The following is a 10268-nucleotide window of genomic DNA, read 5'->3' as shown; positions in this document are numbered from 1 at the left end:
ATGCATGAAAATCCTAACCTCAAAAAATCACCCGTTACATATGTTCCATAAACAACAAAGGCACAATGTGATTTGTAGTACTGGAGATATACGACTGCAACGACATCTGTTGACAAAATACGAAAAGACTTGTTCGACTACCCAATATTTCGATTTGTTCACTAAGTTTGAATTTTGTTCTCATACAAAAAAATGTATGCATATGTTACAACAACAAAAACGTTATCAGGTTGAAATCAAAATAAGAGGATGTGTTGATACTTCATCAAGTAATTAAACTGCTCGCCATTTGATCTCTATTTGATATGAGAGCACATTTAATTTATACCAGCTACTAGTTTAAGATCCGAGGACAGCTTTTATAGCTTTAAAAATCAAAATATTATCATATGTTAAGACCTTCTGGAGGACCTTCCTGTTACAATTAAGAGCGCGTACTGGAAGAGACTTATGGCCAACATAATAGACCTACTATTCGCAACACCATCACCCATCTTGAAACTCAGCATTAATTATTGGATAAATTTAGCAGCCGTAGCTGAGAGTGTGAAGGCCGTGGAGAGTCGATTCGACGCTCTTCGCAACAACTCCGACTGATTTATGGAACGATTTGGCGCATTTTACGTCGAGATCATAAGTTGAAAGCGTACAGAATACAGCTTGTGTAAGAACTAAAGCCGCTCGACCTTATTAAGCGATATCGGTTCGCTCTATAGGCTCTTGAAATGTTCCAAAAACATACGAAGTTTTCGAGCAAAATTTTGTTCAGTAATGAGATCCATTTTTTTACTTAATGCGTATGTAAACAAGCAAAAATTTCCAAATATAAGACGAAAAGCAATCTGAAGAAATTCAAGAGCTGACATTTTATCCAGAAAAACAAGGGTTTGGGTGCTTTGTAGGCCGACATAATCATCGGTCCATATTTCTTCAAAAATTTTGCTGATGAGAACGTAACCGTCAATGCGACCTGAAATTGAAGCTCGTGATCTCGGCGACACACACATCGCATTAGCCAATAGATTTATTGAGAGAACACATCGGTGAGCAAATAATTTCACGTATTCGGCCTTGGAGTAAAACATCACGCGTGTCAATCGCCAGCTACCACTCGAAATGAGTCATCGAAAATTGGACTTAACGGATGGGCTATCTCGGACGTAGCCGCGGCCAACATTTGAAAGAGATAATCTTCAAGCAATAAACGCCAAAGAATGTTCTTTTGAATTATAATAAATATTTCCCATTAAGTTCGAAGTTTCTGTGTTTTTACTTTAAAAAAGTAGGAAATCTTGAAATGAATCACCCTTTATATACATTGTATATTCTTTGTTTATACTATTTTTGAGGTGATTGAGAAATAATATTATTAAGTAAGTAAATTGCGAGCTCCATACTTCTTTAAGCATTCGTCTGATGACCTGAGTAATTAAAAAAAGTCATAGAGGGATGAAGCGTTAAAGCGTTAGAATAATACAATCGCAGCACATCAAAAGCTATGTATTAAAGCATATGAGCTTCCAAACTAATTTACCTAGGGACTCCAAGGTGTGTCAAATTCAGCAAAAACCAACTTCAGGTAAGCTTCACTTGTAACCAGTCACAAATACTTATTAATGGCTTCTATAAAAATAACAGCCGAAGAAACTCAATGTTTAGACATTTCAAGTCTTAAGGTTTAGAACTGCTCATAAGTTATTCGCGATAAGAAAATGAAATTGTATACGAAAGTAATACAATATACTACCACAAATATAAATATCAATAATACTAACCGGCTAGCTAAGCAAAATGTATTCAACCATCAATAGTTAATGTAATGTGACAACAAAAATATGCGTCATCATGATGTTATTATGAATAGATCCCCGGCTTTTTTGTGTTTTTTTTAAATATGCATACTCACGTATACATACATGTACGTGCGAACATATTCACTATCAAAACGATTTGCAAAGAAATGCCACTTGGGATTTCCAAAGTTTTTATTTTAAGTTTTAACAGCAATTACAAATAATAAGTTCGCTCGAATTCCCTGGTAATGCGACCATAATGGGTGCCGATTAGTGTATGTGTGTGCGTATAGAGCATATAATGCTTAGTAAAAGTGCATAGATATGTATGTTTGTAAGTGTGAATATAATGCAGTCGCAGTTAGACGTTTTGTGTTTGCGTGCATAATTTATTATTGATATCGTTATATACCATATACTCATAAATATCATTAAAGATATAAAGTTAAATGAATATGCATGCGTCGCCTGCTCTCCATTATCGTCACACACAAGCCTCTTTTTGACGTCGAACACTCGTAAAATGACTGTCGTCAGGTGGTTTTTTAGTTACAGACATAACTTGATTTACACATAAATATATTTTTACATTTATATGCCAACTAACACACATTCTCACACACATCATTGTAAATTCTTATTTTAACCTTTTGAATGCGCCGAACTTCTTGCGAGCCAGTTACAAATTAACCGCAAAACCAGTCATTTAAAAATGTGCCATATGTACTTGCATTTGTGCGAGTTGTGTATTGGGCTTCCTGTTTAAACATTTCCGAAACAAACTTGAACTCTGCTTGCAGAACGCGCACAAGTTGAAACGAAAATGCCCACTTTTCGCGCGCTACCGCCACCACGCCTCGCAATATTGCCCTGACAAATGTTCAAGTAATCGATTCGAGTGTGTAGTGCTAATTCGGTACCTACACCCGTAAGTGGTAGCTGGCGTATAAACCTGCTTTGCCGCGAAACTCCTCGTGCTGACTTACTCACCTACCGAACTTCGATGTACGATTAAAGTACGTACATACATATGTATGTGGGTTTTGCGTACGTACATACGTCACGGATTGAATAAGCGCCTGCTCACAGCAGAGGAAATCCACAATTGATGTTGATGCTTGAAGCAACAACAACAGCAGCTTACGGCGAAGAAGTGCCCGAAAGCGCAGCTTTAAAGCGTTGCGCTGTGCAAACGATTCATGGAAAATAAAATAAAATGATATCCAGAGAGAAAACAACAACTACAATGCACCAGCTCGTAAGTTGAGAGCCACGCAAGTGTTAGTTTTGCTCTCTTAGTAGCGCTTGCTGCCACAATGGCTCCCAGCAGCAACTAAATTTTGCTGATTGACGATTTGTCCGTTGTTTTTCTTTACGATTCGCGATCACACACACACACACATACATATATACGAGCTCCACAAATTACTACAGCAGCTGCTGCTGTGCTTTGTTTGGCGATCCATTCTTCATCCTCACGAGCTGGCTCTGCAGCTGCTACTGTGACTGTTGCTCTTTTTGTAGTTTTTTGTTTTTTTGGTTTTCGTTGGATTTGTATGGCGGGCGGTAGTTGGCTGCTGCTGCTGCTGGCTGGCTCACAATTGACGGCTCTTATGCATTCTAGCGCCTGCGTTAGCGTCTGTCTCTGTGCCAGTGTTTGTGTCCGCTGTGGCCATTGTCGCGCTGGACGCGTATAAAAGTTGACTCGCGTTCGATGTTCTGATTAGTATTTGTGCGCCGCTGACTTTGTAATGTTCGGAAAAACTTTTGGAAAAACTCCAAGCTTAAACTTGTAACTATTTGGTGTGTTGAGCAAGTGCAAAAATTTCGCAAGAACAAACATAATTATTGAGTTTGGGTAATAAATAACTGCGTCGAGTTGTTGAAGTGTATTGTGAAAGTGTACGAACCAAATAAGGAATAAACATACATCGCAGTAATTAAACAGGAAAACTTACAACAACAAAAGGACAGTTTTTTAGTGAATCGGCAGTCAGTGGATTAAGCATTGTAAAAGTATGTAAATTTACATTTTTTTAATAATTTCTTAATATTATTATTTTTATGAATGTATTAAAGTGGGATGTGTGAGAAAATTTTTTATAAACTTACAATACATTTTATTTTCGTACTCGAAAATAATTCAAAATTGTATGCGTTAATTTTGTAGTGAAAGGGTAAAAACTTCATTTGTTTATGTAAAATTATGTGTTATAGAATTACTTCTACCGTTGCCAATATTAGTGGTTTTCCAATTTATAATTGTTTCAGTGTTATTTCGTTTTTTTTCATATTCTCTATTTATCCAATAAGTGACTTTTCGTGACATTAAGCTGTTATTATTATTATTTATTTTGAAACGAAATTGAGTGAATCTATAAAAGAGATTTTAAATACAAAAAAATATATATTTAATTAATTTTTACATAAACCCAATAAGCTGATACGAAAAAACTAAACAAATTTTTGAATCTTAGTGACAGCCGTAGATGTAATTTATTCACAACATTCCTAGCTCTAACCTTTACGATGGAACCCCTGATCGATTTATTAGGAAGTTCATGTGGTTTAATCGACCAGGGGTTCCATCGTAAAGTTTAAAGCTGGGAATGATTTAGATTTATTTTACTGCGGTGCGTGGTATGAAATGTGCAAACCATTTTGGAATATTTGAAAATTAATGCCCCAGATTTCCCGCATAAAATTTCACTAAGGCATTTTGTATTGAGGTATATTTCATGTACTATTTAAAGAAAGTATATTGCGTTTATATTTTTTTGCTTTATTTCCAAAAATTTATGAAATGAAAATTAAAGTACAAGTATTTGAAAAAACATATGCCATTTCAATTCAGTTACTGGTAAAGCATACATTTGGCTAAAAACAGTCCCATGAATTTTTGTGTGTTTGTAATGCTAAAATTTAATAATTCACATTATTTTGGTATCTCTGAAGATTAGTGTTTTTTGATCAAAAAATATAATTTTTTAATTTATCACTTTCATATACCTTTTTTTAGCATATATACATTTTTGAGTATTATAAATAAACTGTTTTTGGTTAATTTTCTAAATTAAATTTTTTATTGGCTTACTATATATTTTATTTGCAATCTATTTAAAATATACTTACAATTCACTTTTAAGTACCGGAGGCTTAAAATATAAATTTAAAACTTTAAGTTTTTGTTATTTTATTAAATAAATTCATACTATCGTTTACAATAAAAATATCAGGCACACTTTAAAATTGCATTTAAGTGTTGTCTGTACAACTTTTAATTTTGATTTATAGTTTTTCTAATACCATTACAGCAACTAAGTAGTTTATTTTATATTCTTATTAAAGTAAATTTTAAATTATTTAAAAATTATTAAATTATAAACATTCGAAATGATCTCATTTTTTTTTTAAATTAATATTATATATGAATTTTTTAATGGGTATTACTTTAACTCGCCTTTAGAAGGGCTACTATTGAAGATAGGTAATTAAAAATAATAAAATAAATAATTTTATAGTTTAATTTTTTGCTGAAAGCACTAATATTGCTTCTTTTCGAAATTTAGAAAAACCGTAAGAACATAATACTGCTCAATAAAAAATATCTTGTTTTCGAATTTTTAATTTTTTTTAATATAATAAATGATTTTCTAAAAACTTAATAATAATATAATAGTTTTTAGAAATTTCCTTCTTCGATATATAAATATATTTTTTATAAAGTGTATCTTCTACTTCTATAAATATAGTTCACTAGAATTTTAAGGTATCAGAGTAACTGATAAATTCTTTAATATGTATTACCAAAACAGCATGAACTAAATTAAATATGAATTTATGCATAAAAAGTTAAACATAAACATTTAATATAAATGCAAATTATAATACAAAAAAAACTATAAATTCTATCCAACTAAACTCCTGCGTTAACTGTGTTTGCTCGCCACAGCCAGTTTTACGCCAAACAACCAAACTTTTTTTTTTGTTTTGCAAATTTATGCTGACTTTGGCTTTGAGACTAAAACCATTAATTATTAGTAATAAAATAATATATTTCAAACATTTTAATTTCATGCATAAATTGTAAAACATTTTTCTGATTAAAAAGCATATTTAATTGAGGCTATCTACAAGTAATTTATTATACATATATTTATGTGATACAGCAAGTATTTGGAGAATTCCAAAAATGTGTTCTACTTTTACTTATCTATATTACATTTAAAAATTCGCTCAGTAGCAGCTGTAAACAAGCAATAAACTAACTAAACTGGTGGCATTCCAACCTCCACTTGTCCGTTTTGAATCTATTAATATATTGATTAATAAAAAAGCACATTTATTTTTAATATACATAATAGTGTTAAAAAGATATATTTGCATATATTTAATTAAATAATTGCTGACAACATTTACAGTTTTCGGTATGAGCTACTCACAAACAAATATACGCCTGTAATTGCTTTTAAGCGTTCTGGGGCGTATACGCAACAATTTTTATGAAGAAACGAACTGTAAACACACAGCAATATTCTGTAGCAGCAAGCACACACACATACAAAACCAAGCCAACATAGTGCTTTACGAATTCTTTGCGTTATTATTTGAACTTTCTAATTACGACCACATTTTGATTGGAAACGCGAAATTATATATAATTACTTGGAAATGTTTTCGGTAAAGTTTTTATATGAAACTATATACCATAAACATTATATGAACGTAAATATGTACATTCTGTTACTGATTACTGCTTCTTATCATACAGTTATGCTTAGTGGTACTTTTGTTGAGTTTTTGTTTGCTTGTAAAATTGATCTGGCGCTGAAGTCTTGTGAAGAGTTTGTTTAACTCTGAGTCTAAACAATCGATTTTGAGCAATTACGGTAAAATATGAGCAACCTATTAATCTGGTAGAGAATGTGTAATTTTTGCGTCTTATTGCCATGAAACTTCATAGTAATTGTTTTTTTTTTTAATTTTACCATTCTTTCATACAAAAATGGTGTTTCTAAAAATAGAAACGCAATCACTCATAGCTAATATGTCGTTTGCAAGAAGTTATTACCTTAGCAAATGTACCCGTATGAGTTGCTCATATTTAATTGCTCCTAAGTCAAGTCAGTGCTGATACCAACAGATTTCAAAGTGATTACTATTACAAGTAGGGGCTATCATAAGAGACCAGTAGTGGCTTTAAAAACGCTAAAATATGTACTTAATTGCATTAAGCGCGGATTTAAACCATTACTTTTCTAACGAACAGGCTTGGTTGCTCTTTTATAAGCATCAATAGATACATATATATACATACATAAATATCTACTTGTGTTACTTAACCGACTTGCGAGGATTAAAGACCAATGATTAAATGGGAATATTTATAGCCGAACTCTGCAACCATTGCAATAAAGAATTGGTCATAAAAGTTACAATTTAACTTTGGCATAATGTAATTTCAGCAAATTAAGTTTCTATTAACTGGGTTATAAAACCAAACTATTAGGTGGCACACCTAGTGTGACAGCCTAATAAAGGCGGATTTTGGGAATAATTTGTAGTGATCTGATCATTTGTCTTCAGCTAATCACTAAAACAAATTTGAAAAAAAATTGGTTCGCGTTTAAAGATAAACCGATTAAGCTATGAATGCAAAATCCTATTCGATATATTGATTTTGAATTTTGGTAGTTTGCTTTTTTAAGGTATGTATGACCTATCGAAATATGAAAAAATCGATATATAATTTTACACTAAGGGTGAACCTTAATAACATTGGTTTTCGTCATGTAGGCATATGTAGAAAATATGCTTGTCTCTTTATCATCTTTATCAGAAATATTCGTTGTAATATAACAATGTACATATATAAATATCTAAATAACACTGGATACTAAAAAACATAATTTTGAAAACAAAATCTACTATTTTTGCACCCGATCGTCCATTAGATCGTATATTATTACGTAAACAACTTTCTACATATTTGATAAAGTAGATTTAAATGCAAAGTTAATGGTACAGTACTTCAAAGCATACTCTGTTGGAACGATAACAGACCGTTTTGTCTATGATTAGCATAATACTAGAGTATAATGAATAGAACTAACAGCTGGTATAAAAAATGTAATAGTGATGTGAAACCCAATGAAAAGAGCATAATTATATCAAAAATGTAAGAAAAAATAATTTAGCCGCTTTTATAGCCCGATATGTGGTCGGGAATTGGTAGGTAGAGGGGTGGTTGAGTTTTACTAAAACACGGTTTACTACAAGACCTATGGAAAAAAGTTATATGACAAAGTTGACAGTAATAAGCGGATCTACAACTGTCATGTTAAATTTCACATGTTAAAATTTCACATAACTTCAAAATTTATGTGAAAAATTAAAATACCAAGTTTATTTTTATTTATTTATTTTTTTACAATATTTTTTCTTTCACGAAATTTTTTGTAAACGAACATTTTTGTGTCCCGAAACACCTTAATTTTCAATCGAAAATTCTTAAGTCAAGATATATTTTTTTTAAATTGAGTGAGAATCTTCTTCATTAAAATTTCTACTTTCTGATGGTTTAAAAAATATATACTTGTACTATATACACATTATATGTACATTCGAATGTTTATGTTCTGAAAAAAATGCAGAAAAAACGTCACACAAATGAAAGTTGTTTTCAATAATTTATGCACCTGTTATCGTAGTAACAGCTGTAACTTCCTTCCATTCTGACCTCAGTTCCCAAGAATTTTCCTTTAAAATTTGTTATATTCTCTTCCTTTCCTAATTAGTTTCATTATAATATTTAATAAGCTCTGGTATACCATACGTTCCATAAATTTCCGAAAGCATATTTTAAATTCTTTTCATTAAAATAATAGTAAAAACTGAATTATTCTTTAAACATGAATAATTTATGAATAATTTTTTGCTTATTTATTGAATAGCGGTATAAGTAATTTAAGTGATATTTGTCTGATTAAGAGCACTTACTATATGAGTATTATTGAACTAACATTTAACAGATTGATTTAATGCTTTATTCAAACTACACGATTTTTTAAAATACAGCCAACAAGCCACAAACAACGGGAGCTATAATCAAAAAGTCAAAATCAATTAGCCACAGCTTACCTGATTTGCAATTATTTAATTTATAGCGCATAAGATCATAAAATTTTAGTAATGCTAATGATTTTATTGATTGCCAATATTTATGCTTTAATGAAGGTGAAAATTAAAATGTCAGCTTAGCACCTTTCAGTGCTGAAAGTGTCACACAACTGTAGTGTACAGTTTGATCTGCAGGCCAAAATCATAATTATTACACATTTCAATACTTTGTCAAGTCGAGGGGTTCCTACATACAAGCGCTCACATATGTATACCATATGGCAGAAAATATACGATGTGATGGAAGCTTTGTTTTGTCTGGAATATGGTAAAAACATATAGGCAACATTAAAAAAATCCATTTGGCCCGTATTGGTCCAATTAAACTGCGCACGCAAATAGAAATGATAAAGAATTGTTCCTATATTGGAGCATCCTTCTTATGTTCGTATGTGGTTTGATCCCACCACCTCAATTTGTGTAAAATAGGATCTCAATATCTTTTATGGATCAATTCAACACATATTGGTCAATGTTTTGGGTATGAAAGGTGTCATTCCTACATTCGTACCAGAATACCTGAATCTTTTGCAAAAAAGACAACGAGTAGAGACCCACTTTTCGCAAACGTATCATTACTGTTAATGGGACGTGGATTTATAAATATGGCGTCCAAACAATCTAACGAATGTCGCACCAAAAATGAGCATAAATCGAAAAAAGCAGAATATGCCGAAGAAGTTTTTGGTAAATGGGATTAAACGTTGGCATGCTTGCCTTGGCTAAGGAACCCTTTTATTAACTATGTAAAAATGTAGTTTTTTTTGTCAGTTCGTTTCAAATCTGAATTTTCTGAAAAATTCTATCACACCGTCTTTTGGCGTTCCAGACTACAATTTAGCAAAATGAATAAGAATCGTCATCTATAAAGAGTTAAATTGGTTATAAAACTTTTTGCAAACCTATTAGAACACCCTATAGACCCATATTAGAAATAATATGAATGCTATTACTCACTTATGTATGCGTGTATGCTTTCCCACTTATGCATCTGTGCATTAACACTTAATGACTTCACGTCCTACAACGCTTAAATCCCCCCAACTTGATTGGCCACTCACATCAGCGCTCGTGTCTATTAACATGTTCGCATTATTTCGGGGCGGCATAGATATCAATATGTAAATATGTAGTTATTCATATGCATATGCATGCGTTATGAAATATGTAGTGTTAAACGCATACCTGTACTGTTACGCCCAGTGCTGACATCTACCTATGAGTATGCAATTTTCTCTTTCTACCATTTTTTATTGCTTGAAAGCGCCATAAACGCGGCATTCTAACTCTGATTGC

The 10268-nt window shown here is 31.9% G+C and overlaps 1 protein-coding gene across 1 annotated transcript in view; it reads left to right on the top strand.

The window, feature by feature from the left end:
* Window positions 1-3502: 3502 nt before the first annotated feature.
* The window catches only part of LOC105223129 (mycosubtilin synthase subunit C), a 28884-nt gene continuing 22118 nt past the window's right edge, over window positions 3503-10268 (top strand). The window contains exon 1 of the mRNA XM_011200758.4: window positions 3503-3809. The gene's annotated coding sequence lies outside the window, so the exon portion shown is untranslated. The remainder of the gene's footprint in view (window positions 3810-10268) is intronic.

This window comes from Bactrocera dorsalis, chromosome 2 (assembly GCF_023373825.1).
Source record: "Bactrocera dorsalis isolate Fly_Bdor chromosome 2, ASM2337382v1, whole genome shotgun sequence".
NCBI classification, from domain to species: Eukaryota; Metazoa; Arthropoda; class Insecta; order Diptera; family Tephritidae; genus Bactrocera; species Bactrocera dorsalis.
This window is presented reverse-complemented; position numbering and strand designations above follow the sequence as displayed.